This window comes from Anomalospiza imberbis, chromosome 5 (assembly GCF_031753505.1).
Source record: "Anomalospiza imberbis isolate Cuckoo-Finch-1a 21T00152 chromosome 5, ASM3175350v1, whole genome shotgun sequence".
NCBI lineage: Eukaryota > Metazoa > Chordata > Aves > Passeriformes > Viduidae > Anomalospiza > Anomalospiza imberbis.
Window position 1 is genome coordinate 16,637,655 of NC_089685.1, and position 24,900 is coordinate 16,662,554.

Here is a 24,900-nt window from a genome sequence, read left to right on the forward strand (position 1 = left end):
TTTCGGATTATGTAAAATTTGAACCTCTCAACAGCAAAGGAGTGAAGATCTCAATTTTCTTTAGGAATCATAATTACATAATTGCACATAAAACGTCTGTCGCAACAAATGAGAAACAATGTAATAGTGTTGTTTTATTGTCATCAATTTGTACCATAATCTCCCTTATACACTTCCATTACAAAGTGTTAACAGCTTAATATACTTGAGAATAGGAATGGCTGTAGTCACATAAAGTATTTGGTGTTATTGCCCCTCTAGTTCTTTTTACAAAGATCTGTTCAGGCCTTTGCTTTACACAAGCTTATAATATTTCAGTGTTAAACACAGAACAAGTGAATTTCACTTGGTGGAGTGATTTCAGGACACATAAGTGAATTCAGTACTGTGATATTTGAGTGGTTTTTGTTGGACTTTAAGACTTGATATATTTTAAAATTTGATGGGCAGCATTTACTCCTTTAGATTCAGACAACTGTTATCAGTAATTCATTTATTATTACATGAGCTGTGTTCTACAGCTTCAGAAAAAAACCCCTATTGCTTCCTTTAATTTAGATTTTTGAGAACAGGTATAGCTACTGTAAAGGACTTTTCCTGGTATTTCATGCAGCTTGATGTAAGTAGTTCTATTTAGTACAAATACTATGAAAAAAACCCCAAAAGGTGTTGTTTTTTTCTTGCTTTATTATTCCTTGAGTTCAGAAGCTTCATCTCAGATGTACCATCTGTTGGGTATTTTCCATCTTCTTTTTTTAGTTAATTTTTTCCCTAACCTTTAATATTTTCTGATTTGGTTTATTTTTTTTTTCAGTAAAAAAACCAGATACATTATCTCCAGTTCATTAGTTAGCAGCAAAATATCCCAAAATAGTCTTTCTTTATTTTTTGTTTGTTTTTTTCTTTTTTTTTGCCTTTTGCTGACAATCACTATAGTCTTTCTGAATTATTCAGCAACATTTTGTGAAACCTTCACACTCAGCTATCCTTTCTTTCAGCACATTACTGTCATTATGTCATTAACATAAATAGTCAGGTCTGGAAGAATTCAAAGTAGCTTTCTTAACCTATAGAAACTATGATTAAATATATATATTATATTTTGTATTGTCATATATAATGCTTTTCATTTTAATAATATATTGTGACATTTAGGTATTGAGTTCTTAGAAAATGTTTTTCTTGTAACAAATTTCTATTTTTTTTTTAAATAGTAGCTTTTTATCTCTGGCTTGCATTAGACAACCTGAATCAGCAGCTACAACTTTGTAGGAATGGAAAAGGTTGTATTTCTTGGCATTTTTTCTGGTATATGTTCTCACTGCTTGCATGGAAGTCAGAGGAGATGGCTTCTCCTATCCCCAAGGAAGCTTATGAAGGATTATGTATAGTTCTTCTTCTGTTTCTACCAATTCTTCCCTATGAAGACCTGGTATGATACATTTCCTATCACTGCTTCAGCACAAGGACTCTCCACAGGAGGCACAGACGGAACCAGATTCTGTGACAGGACTATTCAATCTGTGTTGCATCCATCCAAACCTGCAGCAAAAGTTGATTCATGTAAATCAAATGGAGTAGTAGTATTTGAAAAAGGAAGAAAATAGTAGTAGTTACATTAGCACTTCAATTTTTAAAGCTCCCAGATAAACAGTTCCTTAAAATACAATGTTTGCTTTTGCTCTTGTTAGAGTGGTACCCTTCAAAACACTGTATGACCTTCCCTTGAAGAGAGAACCAAAATATGAGAGTGTGTATTAAAGGAGCAATCTGATCTTTACTCATATCGTTTGAATAACTAAAGGAGGGTGTAAAAACCCCACTTATCTGTTCCATGGAGAAAAAAGCGGGCTTTTCATCTTCTGTCTCCTACTAATCTCATGAATAGCTGTGCTGATTCTGTCCTTGAAAGGCTGGCCTTTTCTTCAGGTAGACATATTCTATCTATATGAATGAATTGAAGAGCCCCACAACACAAACAAATTACCCATTGCAGAAAGCAACAGAAATTTCCAGAAATAGCTTGTATCATGACATTAATGCTATTGCACTCTTGAGTCTGTCAGTTGTCCAGTGTTTATATGGTTTGTTCACTATTATTCTTTTTTTTCTGATAACATTTTTACTGTACCAATATTATAATAATCTCTTTAAACAGTTGATTCTCAATGACCTAATTTATAATTTGCTGAGCATTCATTGCTTATACTGAAGAAAATCTGGTTAAGAAAATGTCTGTTTTGCAACTCAGTAGGATGAGAATGTTTGTGGTTTTGTATGTATATCTGACTGTCCCTTGTAAATGCTCCCTTGTACATTGTTATTGAGATTGGGTTCATAATGTTGTATTTTCTCCTTTTCTCGTAAGAAGCAAAGTAGTTGTGCTTCTGTTCTGAAAAGTATAACATCATTTTGGGAAGAAAAAATAGCAACTTTTCAAATTATTGATTGATAATTTAATTACTACTGGCTTATTTTCATAGAATCATTTATCTTGGAAGATGCCATTAAGTTCATTGATTCCAACTGTTAACCCAGCACTGCCAAGCCCACCACTGAACCATATTCCTAAGTGTCATGCCTACACATCTTTTAAATACCTTCAGGGATGGTCATTCCACCACTCCCCTGGGCAGCCTTCTTCTGCAACTTTGTTGCTTCCTACCTGAAAAATAATGGTTAATAATCCAGGGGCTGTACTGGGATAGGAAACTTTCGCTTCAGATCTTTAAACCAGACCCCAGGAACACAGCAGATCTCCCTAAGAAGTGGGTCTAGGCTTCATATAGAACCTTCTGCTCCCTTTGGAAGGTGTCTCCTATCACAAAGACCCAAACTTTTTCTTTATGGATGTAGTTTTGATGCAGGGCATAGCCTACCTCAACCCTGGTGACACTTTCAAACTCAATGGACCATCATCCTCATTACTGTTCAGTTCCACCTGCAGAGCCTCGTGCCTGTGGTGCCAGGACAGCAGGATAGTCACACAGGAGATGCACTGCTGCCCCAGGTAGGGACTCGGCGCCATTGCCCTATCCCTTGCGTCAGTGTGTTCAGGCTGGTGGAGAGAGGAGAGGGAATCCTCTCTGCCATGCATCCTGCCTGCATGCTGAGCCTGTTCCAGGGAAGGCAGCGTGCCATTCCAGTGGCATCTCTGTATTATCTCTCTCAAACTCCCTGATGCTGCTCAGCCTGCTCACCTCCTGCTTGAGCTCTGGCAATGAGGGGAGGAGTTCCTCTGTCCAGGCAGGGGCAGTGCCTCTCCCACTCCCGTGCTCCCTGCTGCTGGCCTGGTACTGCCCTAAGAACAGGGCACATGCTGCAGCCTGGCACTGGCAGCACATTCCCACTGGGGCTCTGGGCAGCTGCAGAGTCGTCTTGGGGGCAGAGCTTAGAGAGGCCATGGCTTTCTGCTCAGTGGGCGCCATTGCTCCCTGGTTGAGCTGCCAGGGATTCATTGGCTTTTCTTTAATTATTCTTTTCTTAAAATTATTTATTACACTGAAGAATTGAAATAAATACAATTGAAATGCTGCCTTTTTTGTTATTATATAATTTGTGGAACACATTTTTAAGAATATGTGAAGGGCATCTATCAGTAGTTTTGTATTTGCATTATATTTGCATATTTTAATAATGTGTTCCATATGAACACTTATTTGCAGTTTTATGTTAGTATTGTGAAGTGGACTTTAGACAGCAAAACCTGTTCTGTTAGTAGGGTTTTAAGATGACATTCTTATATCTTGTTGGAATGGAGTGTGGGAGGTAATACTTACTGGTATTAAATTTATCTGGCAATGTAGATAATGCTTACATTAAAAGTCGCTTTTTTTGTAAAGCTGTAGGGCAGTAGATCTTGGAAGAAAAATACATTTTTTTTTTTTAATTTGTGGCACAATTGAGAGTCTTACTCTTTCCTGTCAAGTTGGTTCATAGACTATGAATCTTTCTTATGAGAACTACACCTCTTTCCAAAATAACCAATACAATCAGCAAACACTGGTTAATGTTAAAGCATTATAGTATTATATAGAGATTTCTCTTCTAAACCTGTGTTTCTAGGTACAATTTAAGTACTTAAACCATTACTACAACTACTTTTTCAGTTCCATGAACAGCACTGAATATATCTAATAGTTGTTTAATAAAAATATAAAACTTCTAGCATGGGCACATTTTTCATCGCCTTGCCATGCTTAATAACCAACTACTAAATCATTTATAAATCATTATAAGTAAAGCAACAAACCAGAATCAATAACGTAGAATTATTCGTAGCCTGCTCTTTTGGAGAAATTGTTGTTCAAGGAAACAAAACTACTTTTTTCCTTCAATGGAAAATTAATTTCACCTATGCCTTATTTTTAATTTTTTTTTTCATTCTGGCAAAACTATATTTGTAATAAGAAACTATTTTTTTGCTTTTCATAGGGAGAATCTATGAATGAGAGGAGTGAAAAATCAACAGTGATTGCTGGACCCAGATGTCATATTGTATGATTTCTTTTCCATCAGTTTCCATATGAAGGTGACCACAGCTTCAGTGTATACAGTATAACAAATCTCAGTCAAGCAACCAGATTAATGATGTCTGGCACATAATTATGAACATTACAGAAACATTTAATTTTCTTTCTTTACATGTTTTCTATATATAATATTACATAGTTTATAGGAAGGTAATGTTAGTTTATTATGTAATTTTGCATCCAGGAAACACTGTAATCATAAAGGACTTCTGTGATAGCATGAAAAATTTGCCATGTAGTTTGAATAATACTTCTTTAGATCATAAAGAGAAATGTTCACTTCGTTAATGATTGTTAAGATGCTTTTAGAAGTATTTAAAGTAAAAAATTATAAACAAAACTAATCACATATGTAGGGCTCTTTTTACATTAAACACAGCTATGTTATATTTAATAGTATGCTGTATTTAACAAAAATACTTGCCATGTCTATGTTACTATCTTCTTGTCTTAAGGATGATGTATCTGACAAATACATGCCTTAAAATTTATGGATAGTTATCAGCCATAATTCTTTAATTGTTTAGGTAAGGGTATCTCCAACCTCATGACTTTCTTGTTTGATAGAGCCCAGGGCACCAGACGACATAAGGATTCAACATTTCTGAATATTTCAAGTGAGTGGTAGTTTCTTGATTGATTCATTTGGTATCAGTTATGGGCAAAATAACAGTCTATGTAATAAGAGACTGAAATAAATAGAGACTTAAAGGGGAAAGATGTAGTTAAGAAAGAGTGGCAGACTTTTCTAAGCAGGTAACATTTCACCTATGAATTTGTTTTTCTTGAAACAACAAGATTGGTGGATGTATGACAATGCAAATGTAGCATAGTAAACTATGTAAAGTTTGTAATATGTTTAGTGTTATGCCAGCTCAAATCAATTGCTGATCATATACAGATTTTTAAATGCTGAATCAATTGCTCAATGAGGCAGTAAACATTTTGGGAGGGAGATTTGAAATAAAGGAAAAATATCAGTGGTAAGTCTTTAAATTACACTACTTCTTTGTGATTTCAAATTAGTTCAGAATCAACATCAACAGTGACAACAGAGTAATTGAGCTGTCTGAGTAAGTAGAGAAAAGTAATAAAGTATTGTGGAGTTATTTTACCTCAGTGGCAGAACTAGTACTCAGTTGCAGTTGTTCTTTTTCATACTGAAAATAAAGAGTGAAGAAAAGAGCCCTAAAGCTGAGCTCTTGGTAGGAGAAAATGATACAGTTTCAGACGCATCTGAATACATTTAACTTATCACAGATATGATTGAGAGGTGGTTTGCTAACTGTGTCTAAAACACTTAGTAATAAAAGGCTTTTTAATTTAACAAAGCAAGTTAGTAGAAGCTGAAGCCAAAATTCAAATTAAATATGTGGCAAACACTTTCAGTAGGGAGGTGATTAACTGCTGGGACAAATTGCCAAGAGAAACAAGTGATTTTTCCATCACATGAGGTTGTCAAATTAGAACTAAATAACTCTCAGGAAATTATTTGACTCTTGCCAAGAACAAATTATTGGTCTCAGTTCATTGTTAACCAGATCAAATTTTAAAGCAGGTGGTTGAGATAGTAGAGCAAATAATTCCTTAGTTTTGTAATGTAAAATCATAAGGAATACTTGACTTGCCTTTGTTGAATTATCAACACCAGGAACTTCATTGTAACATGGTACAATTTCAAGTTGATGGTGTGTTGTTATTTCATGGCATATTCCCATTCATGCTATAACATTCAGGAGATACTCACTTGTTATCTACTTCATCACATCTGGTTACAATGATGAACTCTTTTTTGTTGTATTTATTTAGAAGCAAATGTTTGGAAAGAGTCAATAGCTCTATCAGTAAAACTAAACTCAGTAATTTATGCCAGAGCAAAATACTAAATTCTGTCTTAGTGGAGTGGAATCACTGAGTATTACCAAAATTTCTTTAGTGGGTCAAGTGGGAGGTACATGCCTTTGAACTTAGGGAATTGTCTTGGTTACTATATATGGCACGCACACATCTTACTGCAATATGCAAGCACATGATGCAGAAATAACTGAGAGAATTAGTGCAGAAATCCTGCAGTCCCTTTTCAACTCTCCTTTTGTGGTTAGATGTATATTTCAGTTGGCTATCATTGGACTTTCTTCAGTACTTCCACCTAAATGCTGCAATGTAAGTTAAGGATATTTAACTGCCTTTAAAGGATATTTAAAGATTAATTGAAGGAGTTTTTATTAAGTGCATGAGAATATTTAAAAGGCAGGTGATAGTATTGTATTATTGATCACTTGGAAAATTCCAGATTGAGTTAGTCTGTTGAGAAGTGTGTGTGATTAGTAGATGCCTCGTGTCTACAATCCGTGAGCATGCAGTGGGAGTGACCTGAGCAGGACACTGTGTAGGTTGATCTCAGTGATGCCTCAGCAGACATTGTAAAACTATTTTTAGTCTCAGTTTCACTGTAAGGGTTTTAATAACAGGGCTTAATTTCTCCACCATTTAAGTTCAGCGTGTAATTTCAAATATAGTTTTATGTTTCAGAGATGGAACAATATTGTACCATCTTGAAGGGAAAGTGATGTAGAGTGAATTGGATTGATCTGCCAGCCTTAGCACACATGCCTGTGCTTTCCAAGCTATTAGAAAAATTAATAAACTCACTCCTTGAATTAATGGATGGGCTTGCAGGACACCATCAGACATAAATTTTGAAGCTGAATTATATTTACATTGCTATTTGTGCTGTAAAATTAGTAAAGGTTATTAATTCTATCTGGTCTTGATATCATCAGTTTTATACCATAATTACATGCACAGACACACACAACCTCTTGAGAGGAGTGCTGAAACGCAGATACTTAAAAGTACATGAAGGGCTGAAGCAAATGTTCACAAGTTACCCTATCTGTCAGTTTTATATTTTTTTTTTTGTCTTTACCTGTTGGTCCTACTGCTCATCTTGATTCCAGGATGTGATCACTACATTTTCTGTGATTATGCAGTACCCCTCAGAACATAAGGAGTTTCTGTCCCAGCATTTTAAAGACAGAACCCAACAGTGACAAAATCAGACCCACTGTCATGCCTCCGGATCTCTGCTGCGGAGATGTTCAGGCTGCCCAAGGTTCTTGAAATACTACTTTTTCTTAGCATATAAAAAGATGAGAGTGATGGTGCAGTTCTTCTCTCACCAGTGATGACATCATGCTGGACAAGATATGAAATGTTGTCAACAGTGCCATCATGTGCACGTCTGATAGATATTACTCTGAGTGAGGAGGCGTGTATGGAAACAGTGGAATGGAACATCAGCTATAGGACATACATATTCTGAATATGTTTTCATAATCTATTTTCTTTTTTTTTTTTTTTTTGGTGTTCTTTATTTTGGGGGGGGGGGGGTTGCAGGGGGGTTTGTTGTTTTTGTTTTTGCTTTTTTAGAATCTAGTGGAGTTTAATTTCCCCAGGTGTGAAACACAGACTCCTCCAAACCCCTGTCTGTATTTTCCTTTACTTCTTGGCTTTTCTGTTGGCTTAGAAGAGGATTCTGGCCTCCTATTAAATGCCAAAATAATTTTTAGTAACTATTTATTTTTAATAACACATTTCATGGACTTCGAGATCACTTTTAGAGACTGATGCTCCTCAGATTGAAGACAAAGCAGGAAAATTAAATTTGAACATAACTTTCTGTCATTGCGTTCATATTTTAGAAATCTATTCCTGTTTGAATCATAGTCCTTTATCTTGCTTCATTTAGTGTGGTAAGCATATTTACTGGTCTTTAAGGATCTGTTTTCTACAGAGTGGCTAGCAGGACAAACAGTGTTCCAAATTAGGAAAATCCAGTCTTTCATCACTTGACGTGTCCGTATTATTATAAGAGGTGTACTGAAGAACTGAAGAAAGATCTGAATTTGCAATTCTGGTTTCTTTTTTTGGCATTTACACCAGGGTAACTGAAAGTAGATCATACCCTGCAGAAATTAAAGATGAAAGTTACTAGATTTTTCAGTTCACTTCCCACCACATATTTTCTCCTTTTAAATCTCCCCAGGGAAGATGCCTCCACTGCCTGTATCAAGAAATTATAGCATAAATTTTATTAATGATCTTAAACAATGAATCTTTTTAGTATTATGCTATTTTTATAGCATCATACTGTATTTAAAGCATCATATTATTGTTATTTTTTATTGTGTTACTGTAGATGTTCATACTTTCAACCTATGGCTTAGTTGCCAAATGGTATCCAATTCTGTACTTGACATATAACAAGGGAGCACAGATATAACAAACACATGTTATTTTTCAAATCTTGTTTTAAGATAAGCTGGGCATATTTTTTATAGATTGTATTTTCATTGTTTTTGATCCCATGGCAAATAGCAGTACAGCTCAAAATCTATGCAGCTACCATCAGCGTACATAGTTTGCCAGTCTTTAATGCAACTAATTCCTAGCCAGAAAATGTCCTGCATTTTCAGTGAATCATAACTGAAAAATTATTATGATGACAAGAAATTTAAACAAAAATGTCATTTTATATAGCTGTAGAAAAGCCAGTTTCAGTGACATTTTTAGAATTATCAGTGAGAAGACATCAATCTGTGGTGACAAGAATCGAACAGAAGTGTAATCATGAAAGTGTTTTGGGTTATTTGTTTAACAGCAGGGGTTGTTAGGATGATCTATAGATGTAAAGTGTTGAAAAAATATATTTATTAGTAATAAATAGTCACTTGATGACAATGAGACTTGGTGATATAGCAGTTTCCAATGGAAACATTGTGGAAAACACAGCTTAAAAGGTTTTTTCTTAGTGAGCATAGAAGACTTTCTTTTCCCTCCGAAATACCCAGAGAACCTCCATTTGAAGTCCTAGATAGTAGTGTTTTTTACCCATTAGTGGAAATGAAAGTGCATACCGCATCCTCAGTTCTTTTCAAGTACCTCATTAAGTTTGTGCGGATTGTAAAGTACTAGTAATACATACTTAATCTACCATTTCTTCCACTGTTCCTCAAACTGTACTCACAGTAATTGCTTATTCTGGCTTAGAGACCAGTGTGATTCAATCAAATCCCACCATTTAGGTTGGATTTAAATTTTGGACAGTACAGATACTGAGAATATCTTCTGAGAAAACATGCAAATAACTGTGATGAAATTTAGTAATTAGTTCTGTTTCATTTCCTAGATCTTAGAAGAAGCCTTTAGGTAAGTAGTGTCTCCATGAACATGCTAATAGGGGAAAATACTCCCCAAATCACTGTTCAAATGGGTGGGCATCCTGCTCCCCACAGGTTCCCAGTACAGATGGGGAGTGAAGAACTCTGCAAGATTTCCCTGTGGGTGGCACATAGTGGCATCAGTTCCACTTTTTTTTTTTTTTTTTAAGTTAGTAGTGATTAATTCTTCCTTCCTTGGATGGGTATTTCACGTCAGTGAGCTCAGAGATTGGAGGCTGCAGTTGACCTTGAAGCTCAGTATATACGTCACTGTCTTGAAGCTCACACTAATGAGATGTGTCAGGCTTTCTGTCCCTGTGTAGAAAGGAGTTCAGCTACAAATAATGTAGACAAAATGCATATTTTGCAACTTGCCCCACAGAAAGAAAAATTACATTAACTTCTTTTTGGTGGTGCAGTTCACTACAAACTGCAGTCAGATTTCAGTCACCCTATAACTAAATCAGGAGTTGTAACAAAGTTAAGTAACTGTAAACTCTGTGAGATACTGCAAACAGGAACATAAAGGAAAGGTGAAGAAGGAGAAGCACATCTTGAAGTCTGTGCTTTTGACTGGAGTACCAAAAGGAAATGAAAAGAGCCAGACCAGTTTCTGGCATCCTCCAAAACATACTTGTGAATTTGCAATCAGAGAAACTAGTATTAGTTCCTCCAGTATACACAGTCAATAACTTAACCTATTGTTAGATTTGAGATGGGTCAGTGCTTTGAGCCTTCAAAAACTTTAGCCTCTGTCATCTTTCCCTTTTCATTTCAACCAAAAGAGGGGGAAAAATTCTGGATCTCTGCAGTTGAATCTTTATAATCCAATATGGTGTATATACATATTTACAGCCTCCTCCTCTTCATTTTTCTGTGATATGTTATCCTCAGAAAACACCCTTTATTTTTTAAGGCACTGGATTTTATTTAAGCCAAGGCTTCCTATCTTTGCCCCAGTGTATATACTAGTTCTTCTTACACTTTTCCAGGCAAGCTGTCTCTTTTTATATTGCCAGGATGAGGCCTTTCAGGAAGAATCCTTGTTTGTCCATATGACAACAAAGTGAGCTAGAAATCAGCTGTTTCAACAGATTGTCTTACTGGATAGCTAAGCATGTGGGAAGCAGTTTGTCTGCTGAACTGGAGCCACCTTAGATTAACATAGCTGTCTTATTTTCTTCAGATGCCTCCATCCCTAGCATATGGAGTCTGCACATCTAGTTGCCACCTAGAGCTTAGTTCTGAAATCCACCAAGCTTGCAATAAATATACCTACCTGGTGTGGTGTTGCTTTTGTAGGAGACCTTTTCCAGTCCTTATTCAACTTTGAATCCTAAGATATTTTCATATGTATGGTGTTCTGTGGGGACTACTACACCGAGTAAGAGCGGCATGAGAGAAAGAAGGATCACTTGTCTCTAGCAGTCCTTCTTCAGGAATTTTTTCAACTGCAAATTCACAACTTTTCCTCCTTCTTCTTGGATGTTTCAAACCTAAGACCAGGGTAGAGTTCTGATTCATAACCAGTACTGTGGAGAGGTGGAGATGTGTATTTCTGAAACCACATAGACTCTACACAAAAAAATTAAAAAAAAAAAATTGAAGCAGGAATTACAGCGTGATTTACCCTTTTTTTGCTTTGCTGCAGGATTATGAATGAGAAATCAAGCAAATATATATATATATTCCTCCCAAGTTAGAAAAGGCCCTCTGGGCTGTTTTATTTTGTCTCGTCTCGGGTGTACTAGCAGAATGGAATGATGTTAACTGAAAGAGGTCAGCATATGCTCCAGCTAATCATGGGTGTCAGTAGAGCTCTTGTAATGCTGTTATAAAGTACTTTGATATCTCAAAGATGTGGTTACTCTGTTTCTCTGTAGGTCATGTAAGCTGAATCAGTTCAGAATATGTGTTTAAACAATTCTTATTCCTTCCTACAACTAAGCAGAGTCAGAATACAGATTAATTATACTTTGGTTCACAATTTAACGTCGTGTCCTAAGTAATTTACTTCTTTCAAAATAGATTATTTAAAAGCAAGTGACAAGGGCAAGATTTTTCTCTTCCACATAAATCCCTTTAATTGCTCCCATAACGTATAAAACATGTATTGAATTTTGTATTAAAAAGCAAACAGAATACATCTGAATCTTTAAGTAATTTACAGTATCGGGGTATACATATAGCATTTGTATTTATGAACGTTATCTGTTTATTTTGTGAACCATTATGTGTAGATACAGTCATTTAATCTTTATTCTGACAAAGAAAAGTTTGTATTTCACCATAGTTGTTTCTCTCATGCAGTTAACAAACAATCGCCAGAATTATGTACAATATAATATGGATTGGCTCTTAATTGAGTTATGAAATTGTAGTATCTTTTTACTACCTGATGCAGCTGGGAGAGGAGTCTGAAATTCATGACATTTTTGGACTGAAGGCTACTTTTCTTGTTGTTGGGTTGGGTTTTTTCCTCTTTATTTTTAGCTTGAGTAAGATGGACAGACTCAAATGACAGTCCTCAGAACACTTACTAGGCCAAAGGCATGTTTCCTACTGAAATAAACTCATGTTCAGCAATAGCCTTAAATTTCAAAAATCTTAAACAAAGCTATTAAAATACAGGGCAATTGTGAATAAATCAATATCTCTTTATTTATTTATTGTTCACAACACCTTTTCCTGAGCATTGCCTCAGTTATGTGCTGTACAAACCTATATAGGTAACTGTATAGATATGCAGATCTTCTTATGCTCAAACATGAGTTTAATTAATGCATAAATTCATAGCCAAAATGTCTCATTTCACTGTTTTGTTTGCCTAGGCTATGCATTATAATAGTTAAACCCCAAAGTAATCTTTAGAATGCAATTAAATGATACATGTTTAAGAAAATATGATTCCATTATTTGAAAATGTTCAAGATAAATTACTTACATGGAGAAAAAAACCTAAAATTTGAATCTGAACATAATCATCCTAGTGAATGGATTTATATGATAGAAAAGTTAGTAAAGGAAATTTGTTCAAGATAAATTAGGGAGTAGGAGCTCAAAATAAATGCACTAGAGGCCTTCAGAACTAGATTTACCAGAGAAAAGTAAATAACAAGTTGGAAAAAAATTGCCAAAAGTGATAGCTACATTCTATCTAAAGACTGTAATCATGCATTTTTTGAAACAGAATTATAAACCAAAATGACTATTCAGTGCTGCTGGAAAGATTTATTTTCAGTTTAGTAGAATTTTTAAAGTACTGTTTTTGTTAGTCAAAAGTGACTGACATATAAATGCAACAAGTATTAAAGAAGGTCAAGAAAATATAAACCATATCTTTACAAAGATGGTATTAATACTGAAGCACACACATATATTTTCATATTAATTAAACCTTTCCATAAAAAGATGGGATTTTTAGTTTGGTAATTTTTTTACTTGTAGTGAAGTGACACTAACATCAGATGCAATTGGTTGTAATTTCCTGTAGTAATCCTCAAAATCTGTTGCAAATCTTTAAGTAACATAGAGAAAGATAAAGTTTTTAGTATATTCTTGTCTAGTGTATTGCCCAGAAAAGAAGATTAAGGTCATTGGTTACCCACTGTGAAATGATCTTATTGTTGAGAGTCTTCTTATTTTCTGTGTTCAGGGAATACATAAAGTATATTCACTTATTGCTTTCATGAGAACTGTAGGTTTCTCCTCAAGATAATAATAACTGAATTTGCCATAACATTTATTTATTAATAACTATGTATTAATAGAAGATCAAGATTTCTTCTAAGTCCTTGATTTAAAGCTTCATTCTATAAAAACCTTTGAAGGAGAGTAGTGATGGGATTAGCCCCATTTGGGATAGATTTGAAATATAATATTTTATGTAAAAATGGCTAGTATATATATGTTATTAAATTGCTGTTGGGGAAAAGAAAAAAGAAAAAACATGCAAAAAAGGTGACTGATGTGAATTTTTATATGCCTTATGTCTCAAAAAAAAGTGAAGTATTTGTGATATTTGTACTCTGTATGTGACTTTTGAATAAATTTGGAGAGCAGTACTCAGTGAGATGAATACTAGCATATGTGGTTTTATAGCAAGCATGTAGTTGGATTTGCAGCTGCAATGCCTTTCAAGAATTTTGCAAAATTTTATTTCATTTTAGTGTTTGTTATTTCTGAAAAGTATTTGGGATAGTTTTTGTTGATGAAAGATCTGTTCATTGATGATACTGACAGTTTTAAAGGCCATTGTGCCATTCCATAGCACTTTTTTTTTTTTTTAAATAGTTTTGTTTCCTATGATGAAATGATCCCGGACAGCATTTAGGAAGTGCAAAACTCATATGGGCTATCTCACTCTGATGAGAAATTGATTGTGTAAGGCATGCATACCATGTATTTTGCATATTTTTTCCTACATGCGGTGTGTAGAAATGTTGCCACATCATCAGTCCTTTGCCTAAGGAATTTCCTCAACATCAGCTAATTTCTGAAACTGAGCACCAGATTTAATAACTTAGCAATATAATGTTCTGTATTATTATTTCATGGCAAAGGGATTGCCTGATTTTATATCAAATTCTGCAAAACCTGACCCATATTCTGAATAAACTTTTTGTGGTAGGCCTACACTTTATGTGTACTGGATTTTTGCAGAGAATTTTGGATAGTACAGTGAGAAATTAGCCCAAACAGCCTGGAAATTTCTGGTTTAAGTTCTTCAGTAGAGGTGTTTCATTGTCACAGATGAAAGGTAAATATGTTTCTTGCTTTGCATTTCACAATCAGTGGAATGCACAATTTGAGAAATCAATTTTCATACTTCTTTGCCTGCGCTTGCACAGCATTGTGAATAAAAAGGGTAACAGTATGTGGTTTGAACTACTGTGCCAAACTGTCACATATCTTGTTTCATTGTTACCTAGGGATAGCAAAGTTTTCTGAAAAGCAGAGTATCAGTGGTGTGCACTGATGTTAGGAAGGACAACTGATCTTTCTTAATTAAATTAATGTAGCAAAGTCGCATTAGGGACTGGTTATATTTCCATGTAACATAGTTATTGCCTTATGTGTACCTGATTTCTCCAAGGAGTGTCACAAATGCACTTACTGTTCTTTAATGTTATATTTTACATTTGGATCTGTGATTTAGATGACAAATGTGAAAAAGCACATGTTGCCAGAGAACTTTCAAGAGACAAGCTGTGAAGTCTAAAGAACACAGGTTATTCCAGCTAAGGTTGGCAGCAGCTTCTGCTTAAAAGTTTTTCTCCTAGCATGTGGTCTTCAAACTTATACCTGCAGAATGTAGGTTAGCATTTGATTGATACAGATTTTTATTTTATGGCTTATTACACAGAGATTGAAGTTTTATTTTCACTCCTCTTCTGGTCAGGCACTGGAGCAGTAGAGAGTAGTCCAAACAGCTGCAGAACAAGATCACATTCAAATTCTACTATTTTGGTGATCTTTTCAAACTCTGTTTATGGGACATGTAAATTAGTACCATAGAAGGATCTGTTAAAAATTAAACTAAACCATTTGTGTTGGAGGTGTGAATTTCTCAACACTGAATTTGGACTAGTTTATATGAGCAGACAGTAGTATCTTACTAGGTCTTACAGTTCTTTCTGAAGTCAGTGGAAAGACCCTGCTGTGTTCCCAGGCAATACTGTGGAACATTCTGGTCTCTGAATTCTTATTCACCAAAGCTCATTATATGGCATCTGATTTGATTGTTCTCTGATAAGCATGTGCTTTTGTGCTGTATCTTACACAAATTAGTTCCTTAGCTTTGTGTAGCTAACTTAGAGTTAGCAACACAAGTTTATTGCAAACATCTCTCATGTCATTGATATTGACACCTCTGTGCAATACCAATTGAAGTTCAGACTGATGTCATTTGGGGCCCTTGACATCCAAAAAGAGAACATGACAAATAAGACCACATGCCTGAAGTGTATTAAAAGGGAGAAAAATATTTTTGCTGATGAGCTAGTTTATTTTAAAGGCAGAATATGTGTCTAAGTTTCATTGGAGCAGTGATGTATGTTTTAGAAAAACACACCATCTTCCTAAAACATCAAGAAAAAAACATCAAGAAAAAAACAACATAAGAGCAGTAAAAACCACCAAAATTTCTCAGCTAAAATCAAAATAAACATTTCAGACACCAACAATCATCAGCTGCCTCTAAAGTCTGATAAGTTTATCCACAGTGATACTAACTTACTGTTCTCTTGTCTTAATACATAATTTCTGAAGTCAGCATTAAAAAATGGAACTAAGCACTGCAGATGAAAGGAATAATGCCTCATTGAGCCAATTTCTATTAGCTTTGTTTAAGCAGCTTCAGTGAGATTGAGACTAGAAAGTGCAAAATCCTGAATAAAATTTGTTTCTTGCTTCCTCATAAGGTACAAGGCAAAATGTAGACATTATTACATTTTCATTCAAGCTGCACCTCCAAGGACATTTCTTCAAATCCTCATTAAACTCATTCAGAGTGATTTCCTTTTTAACCAAGGTCAGGATGGTTGTCTTGCAAATCTTTGGACACTGTGAATGGGAATTCATAAATCCTGACATTGGGAAGCAAGGTTGCTCTTGCCCTACATTTAATGAGGAAAAGTAAGATGAAAAAAAAAAAAAAAAAAGAGCAGGCTTCTTTGCCTGATGGTGCTAAAAGTAAGATCTGACTTCACTGTAATTGAAAAAATATGACTTTTAAATTTTTTTTTAAGCAGGTCACAATGCACTGATGATGTCCCCTGTGATATTCATAATTTATATTTCCAGTAAGCTGCTAAGTTGCCTGAAATCACGTGTCAGCTTTCCTTTTCTACCGTCTGTTTAGTCTGTTAGCCCACCAGTTAAAATATATCCTGAATAACTTCTACATCAAAAATAAGAACAGTTGATAGAATGGTTTGTTTAGGAGACATATTTCTCTTTACAAGAGAATGGAGGTTTTTTTTTTCCATAACTGTCATAAATAAATCAGACTGTGCACCCAGTTGGACAATTGTGGTTTGTTTTTTCTGCTTTTGTTTGCTTTTTATTTGTTTGGTTTTGTTTCCTTTTGGTAGTACATTAAACTTCTTGTCAGGAAACCTGTTGTTTTTAATTAAGAAGAAATTATTTGAATTAAGCAGCTGGTATGAAAATTTTGAAGAGGATCTTGGAATTTGGGTGGTTTTTGTAGCAGTGATATTCTGTTTTTAAATAAATAATGAAAAAAATCATAATGTGAGCTGGTATAGTTAAATAATTCAACATTGCTGACCAACTGCTAGTAGTGAATGGTTATTTTCAGGAAAGATAGAACAGTCACAGCAAGAAAGTGTTGAATAAATATACTGTCAGTCAAATATAATGTCAGTCTTTGGCTGACAGTTCAATGTATTTGCACTACAGTGTAGATGTAGTCACCCTAGCTCCCTTTTCCATAATGACATACAGGTAGTAAGATTAGTCTCACTGTGTGTTGTGTTCCTTTGTTGTTGCTGCTTAGAAGATTTTCATGTCTCACATGATGGGCCAATTTTTTTTTTTTTCTATATTCAAGGGTTCTGTTTTTTTCCTGATTTAAGTGAGTAACTAATGAAACCTGATCCTTTAAAGTATGGTAAGAATGCTTAGGAGGAAGGTGCTGGATTGTTTGCTGCTACTTAAGTACAGCACAGAATTTGCCTTGTCTTCTGGAGACTGATTTTAGGTCCTATTCCTTAGATGACATTGTAGTTAATGAAATTTTTTTTTTTTTCTTTAAAGGATTTATTTTAGCTATTCTAAGGATATGTCTGCATCTCCCTGGGAACCTGCAAAGTTCATCTATCTCCTTATCTCATTGATCTGTTTGCTGTCTCCAGATTTCAATGCAGTGTATCAATTACTCTTTTTACTTAGTTGAGAGAGATGGTGTTTCATGTTGCCTGAAAAGGGTGTAGGTGGTTTATTTTCTCTCTCTTTCTTCATTTTTGTTATGTTGACTGCTCAGGAACTCTTTAGCAGCAGGAAAAGTTAGCGTAAGAGAAAAGGCATCTTCATATCAGTAATAGGCACTGTAGAACCAGTCCTCTACAGAGCTCTATCCCACTTACCTCTGGACATTAAGGAATGGCCACATGCCTTTTCAGTCAGCAAAATGGCAAATATATTCCCATACTGGAGTGGGGAGTATTGAATAGGTTCTTTATAGTGTTTTTTTTTGTCACAAGAGTATCTTTTTGATTAAATTACAACTGTTGTAGTGATCATACAGCATCAATTTCAGTACAAAATGAGTGAAAATCAGGTAGTATTGTGTAGCAGATTTGTGAATTCAAGGAGTCTGGCATACTGAGCCAAAGAAGTCAGCCCAACTTCTGTAAGTAGACTAGGCAGATTTTCCCAAAACTCTAAAGTATTTTAATATGAGGAAGGAGTAATACAAAATAGAAGTTGTTTTTTGACACCAGTGTCACTCCACTGTAATAGTTTCTACCCAGTTGCAGAGTTTGCTCATGCTTACTGGGTTTATGTATAACTCATTAACTTTACTGTAGGATGTTTAAGGTACAAATTAGGCCTTAAAGTATGCAGGACCCTTAGAACCCAGTGGCTGCAAAGCCAAGGCAGATTCAAGGAACTGGTGATATGGAACTGCATTTGAGCTCTTCTTGTCAACATAAGTGATGTAGAGCAAAAAAATTAAAAAAACCCCAAACAATCCAAACAAGCAGAAAAGAAACCAAACAAAATCTCCATTAGGGAGTAACAAACTGTATTCTCTTTAACATCAGAATTTTTTTAGCACTAGTTAGAATTCTATATAATGCCAATATAAACCAGTTATACTTTTTTTAATAAATATATACATTCACTGTATAGATGCGATTTTGCACAGAAGGTAGTAGGAAGAATTAGTATTAATTGTGAATTTAGCTTTTTTTAAAAAAATTAAGATGTTCACAGAAGCAAAGTGATCATGACTTTGTTTCTTTTCTCGACAAATAAAGGTGTTTTGATAATAACAATTGTAAGCCTGGATATTACCCATACCCCATACCCAGGCATTTATTGGCTTCTTTTTTTTTTTTTTTTTTTTTTTTGGTGTGTGGGGGGAGGGTGAGGAAGAAGGGGGTGGAACCAACTCCACAAAGAAAGAAAAAACAAACCTGATGATCTTAAATACATAACAAACATACAAACAGCAATCATGGGATTCCAAGGGAGTGTGGGCAAGGAAGAAATGTCAGAATGTTTATCATACAGCTGTGCCAAAAGTAAAGGCTGAATGAATGAGATGGAGATTAAAGCCAGTAGTTCTGAGCCTGTATTCAATCACTGCAGTCACTCTGTTTGCCTCCTGCATGCTGATGAAGTGTCATGAATGGTCCCATGTACTTTCATTCCAATATATTTCAGGCAATAGTGATTATTGCTTGTACTCAGCTAAAGCTTGAAATAACTGGCAAACTCTTGCTTAGCAACAGAAGGGCTCATCTTCTCTCCCTTGGGACTGCTAACTCAAAAATGTGCTGCTTCTTTTAAAAATTAAAGTTAGAAGGGGTAGATGCTTTATATTTACTTTTTCCCATGATAATTTAAAGGAGAAACCCCAAACTAAAGCCAGCGAATTACTTTGTTCCATAAATAATTATTAACTAGTTTATGAAGTCCAAATCCAATTTCCTTTATAACATATTAAACTGTCCTATTGTTGGACAATTTTTATACAGGTATAGCTTTTATATGTGCTGAGAGGATAGAATCACTTTGCTTCCTTTAAACAAAAGATCTCAGCGTATTTTGGTAAAGTTCTTTGGAAATCATTCATGCAGCATTAAATCATTTAATGTTTGTGCTTATTTTTAATGTTTAGACAAGAGTTTGTATTTTTAAGTAATCTCAATCTTAAAAGGAAAATGACTGCACATTTGTTAAATAAATAACAAAATGCGGAACATGGTTTGAGTTGTAGATTTCCAGCAAGTGCACAGAAGAATTCATTAAAAGATACGGCAGCATTATTCTAGTGTGAATTATATGCTGCTCTGTAGGTTTCTATTTTTGGTTACCACAAGATGGCAAAGCAATGAGCACACAAATGCAGGGATGAGTGAGTTTCATAATAATGCGTTCTGCATTCACACTTTATGCACATCAAGAGAGAATCCAAGCACAGCAGGGGTGACAATCACTCCAACAGTCTTTTGAAATCAAAGTACTTCCTCAAGAATGTCTTTCCAGTGCTAATTACACTCTTCTATTGTGGCTCTTGTATTGTGCAAAGTAAAATGTTTACACTGTCACTGGATACAGCCCCATCACTGGAAAAATGGAAGGTAAAATTAATCAGATTATTAAATAGATTTGTTTTCTTTTATGTTTTTCTGGTTCTACTTTGTGTTTAGGGCTTATATATCAAAATCCATTTATTTTGTCACCAAGGGACTTTGGCAAAGATTCTAATTTTTCACCAACTCCAGGGAAGTCTCTTTACTTGAAAGTTGTTGCAATGTGGAAAGGATTGGTTGCCTAGACAGCTTGAGGGTTTTCTCTTTTTTACTGTTTCTTTTTTTTTATTCCCAGTTGAATACTGATCATGCAGTTACTATTATCAGTGGATTTTCTAATATGGGGGAGGCAAAAAAAAAACTTGAGACATGGCTTATCCCTGGACAGGATAGGGTGGGATATGTTTCTGTGTTTGTGTGTATAGCCATACATTTTATGTGTGTATATACAATCTCAGAAAACCACTATGAAACGCTCTCTGTGTAGGACAGGATACAAGATACCAGTTATGTAATGTTTAAAAGAGAGGAGGAAGACTGTCTAGGTTTTATAACATTTCCCTGACAATGCATAAGTTTATGTGAAGAGTTAAGCAACAAATCCAGTCTTGACTTTTTTTTTCTCTTTAATGCTGGGCTCGGTAAAATGCTAATTAGTAGAAAGTGGAAAAGGGAACCATTAAGTGTCATTTTCCATGGCATTCTGGAAAAGCTGGTGGCCCACAGGTAGCCCCTTTACTGGATTAAGAACTGTCTGGATGTCTGGTACCAGAGAGTGGTGGTGACTGGCATTGCATCCTGTTGGCATCTTATCACTAGTGGTGTCCCCCAGGGATCAGTGTTGGCCCAGCTCTGTTCAATATCTTTATTGATGATCTGGATGATAGGATCAAGTGTAAATTCACAGATGACACCAGGCTGAGTGGAAATATCTATTTGCTGGGGGGTAGGAAGGTTCTACAGAGGGATCTGGACAGACTAAATCTGGATCTGTACATCTCTAAATTTTTTTAGTATGGAATATACTGCTACAATTTCTAGGTATTCAAAATTTATATCCTGCATTATGCACACAGATACTACATTTATACAGTATTTAGATCATTGATACATGTAGTTCTGTATTCTCTTAAGGAGTTTAGCATTGTCAGAGTTTATTTTTATACCTTACTCGTATCAAGTCTTTGGATCTGTTACTGTGTCTGCTTCTCTAACAGTCACCAGCTTAATTTGATTGAAGACACCAGAAAGCAGGTATTAAATGTAATAATTTTGGAATACATTCATCTCATATCAACAGAGAAGTTGTGTTACGGAAAATTGATACTAATATCTGAAATTGGGAAGCAGTAGAAAGTAGAAACTATCTACTTGAAATTGCTAGAATAGATGTGGTGTGTCTAACGTATTTTAAAGACTAAAATGTCAACAACTATGCATACAAGAGTATAGATACTGTGTGTACTTGCTTGTACCCACAGTGTACGCTAGTGTATTCTGGAACATTATTGTGATCATTTAATCATAGAATGTTTAGATTGGAATGGGTGCCTGGAGGTTTTCTAATACAATAAAAAAAAAAAAAAATAGGGAGACCATAGACTTGTCATACCAAGTGGAACACTGAACAAGTGTGCCTCTGGTTTTACATGTATCTCTGTCTCCTGATCTCGGGGCACTTTCTGAGCTGCTGCCATGACTTGTGGTACATACAAAGTCATACAAAGTGAATGGTTCTTATAATAGAGCTTTCAGTTGGCTTAAGAATTCATTTGACATATGTCCTTGGTTAGAATGACAGTTATTTAAGATGTAATACAAATTTGCTAAAGGACTGGTGCTGGGAGTGTGGAGATTGGTATGCTGCTGATTTTTTTTGTCCATGTAGTTAGTGGTAAAACTTCCATTGATTTTATTGGGAATGAGATTAGTCATTGTGAAAAGATTCATGTTGTACAGAAAATGTACTACTGTTTTCACTTAAGACTAGGGAAGGATTGTTCTTTAATTCATTAGGTTTTAGCAGATTAGAAGAACTGAATTTTGATTAATACCACATCCTTATGGCTTCAGCTCTGGGCTACTGTTAGTTTAATGGTGGTGTAGTTTCAGTGCAAACAGTGTTCTATACTTCTGTTAACAAGAGCAAAATGGTTAGCTAGTACAGAAGATATATGATAACCTCAGAAACTGAATCCTAGCCTTTTGTTTGCCATACCTGTTTAGAACCAAGACTATGTAATCATTATTTAATAAATTTCTTAAGTTCAATGAAAAAAAACATAGTCACTTCTTTCTGTATATAAATAGGCTCATGTTTCTCTTTCAATGTGGATGCGATGTTCTCTTTATTACAAAATTACTGTATCACTCTGCTGTTGTCCACCTCATATCAGACCAAAATATCCAATGGGTTTATGCATCAACATACACACAAATAATGTGATGCATAGTTTCAGCTGTGATTAATCATTCAGTTCACTACTCTTACTTGCCCCTTAGGTAATAAATACTTATGTTGGCCTATTTTCTGTAGACATAGCTGCCCAATCTTTGATCTGAAGGATTAGATTTGTCTTAGTGTCATAATCACTCTCTCTTTAGCTGTTGCTGTATAAACTCTGATTACCTATACCTAATTAAAATTACTTTATTTTCTTTCAACCTAATACATTTTGGATTTGAGGCATTTAGATAAAAGGTTATATGGCCTTTCAGAAACCCTTTTTTAATGAAATATTATTGCTAGCTTTTCTGTTCTTGTTCCTATCAGCTTATCCTCAGTTTTCATTCAGGTTTCTATATTGCCATTGATAAAATTAAAATAAGAAGGGCAGGCCATAAGTGATCCACATGACCATGTATATCTCATATATGTACATTAGTTGCTCGATATCATTCAACTTTTATTACATCTGGTGAGTGCAAACATTAATTCAATAAATCTTGCTTTACTTGCTGTCTTACTCATCCCTGTGGGATCATTCTCCTCCCTATGAGCTTTATACTTTCTCCTGCTTACATACCATTACCACAGAAGCACAATATCAGTACCACTGATCTAAACAACTGAAATATATTCACCAATAGGAAGGCAGAAAATGCTAATGCTTCTCCATTATGTTAACAGTTTTCTTTCAGCTTTTCTTCTGTTTGAGGAGCAGCATTTAGTTACACTCAGTGCTCTTTACCTTGAGAGTTTTCTTTATGTCCTCTGCTCCAGAAAATTCTGGTTGGTGCTACCTCAGTGTGACTCATGGAGTTGGTCAAATCTCACATATTAGCTTTTTTTATTAGGATCTTAGCTGATGAAAGATGAAATATAGTTTATAATGGTCTCTGATGCACTTAATCCCAAATTAAGGAGGAAAATTTAGTGTCATCTACCGGACACACTCAGAACACTGAATCATTGTCTACAGTCAGCACTATGGTGTTAAAATTCTAGCAGGTAGATGGGAACAAACAATGCAACGTATAGCCAACACCAGACTCAGACCTGACTTTTTTTTATTTTTGCATTCCCTTAGAAATAAATGGAAATTCTTACACAGGTAGTTTCTGCTATGAATTTTTTATCTGGGTTGGACTAAAAGTTGTGTATTGTAAAGCTATTGCACCATTGGCTATGGTATAATAAAGAGCAGGATTAGTGACTCACTCTATGTTATTAGTATAACAATATTGTGTGAGGAACCGTGGCAAATTGCTTATACCGCATGGTCAATATCAGAAGCAATGCCTTATGCATAATCTTCAACACACCCTTCTGTGAAGAATATCTATATGTGTATATGTGTGTAAATTTATTCAAGTTTGCTTTTGTTTAGAAGCTAATTAACTGTAGTCTATTCTTCGTCTTAGAAAACATATTTCATGATGGTACACCATGAGTAATAGCAAATTTAGTTCATCAAAATGCTGAGCAAAATGGTGTCAGGCTTCATTTTTGTTCCTTTTTATTAAGGACCTTGAACTAAGGAAATATTATTTATTAGGCATTCATTGGGAATTGATGGCATAATTTAACTTTTTATTAGCTAGTAAAACTGATAAGCAGTACATAAAAAGATGGACCTTGTTATAGAGGGGATAATAATAATAATAAAGGTTCATTTAAAGTTTTTTAAAAGGTCATCAGTGTATAAAGTCTTTGTGACATTTCCTTCTATGATATGAACACATATACCATATAATTTTTGCTTTTATTGATAGATTTGTTTATGTTTATTTTGCAGCCACTAAGTCCAGAAGAAAATGAATTTGTGCAGTTAAAATATTTTCAGGTTTTCAGTAACTTGAGATTAATTCTACACCTAGTGTGAACATACATGACGTACTTTCTTTAAGCAGAAGCCCCTCCATATGTTGTAGAGTTGAAATAATGGAGTTGTGAGTGTGCAATGGTTGAACACTTAGTTGTGTACATGGAAGGCATTGGTCCTGGTTAGTGGGATGCAGGAGGAGATATTGTGTGTGTCTCTAATCTTGAGCCCTTTACTGATTGGTAAAGGTGGGTGGGATGACAGTCGTCCTCGTTAACTGCTCTCTCTTTGGGTAGCCTTGGATACATGAGCAACTTAAAAACTCTTTTTCTGTCACCCTCCTCTGAGTTGTGCAGAAGAGAATCTTATCCCATAAATGGTTATATTCTTGGAGGACTAGAAATAAGGATATGAAAATCATGGATTTTATCCATGAAAACTTTTCATTTCAGCATGCACCTGTTTCATAAGTCATTTTGAGCAAAACAGATAAAAAAGGAAAATGCAGCAGTGAAGCTGGCCCAGATAGAAAATCACTCCTCCAAGTCTGCAGAACATCTGAGAATAATAGCCAGCATACTCATGCTTCTCTGTC

At 35.0% G+C, this 24,900-nt stretch overlaps 1 protein-coding gene across 12 annotated transcripts in view; it reads left to right on the forward strand.

Moving 5' to 3' along the window:
* The window catches only part of TAFA5 (TAFA chemokine like family member 5), a 472,577-nt gene that overhangs the window by 194,278 nt on the left and 253,399 nt on the right, over nt 1-24,900 (forward strand). The gene's annotated exons all lie outside the window — the stretch shown is intronic.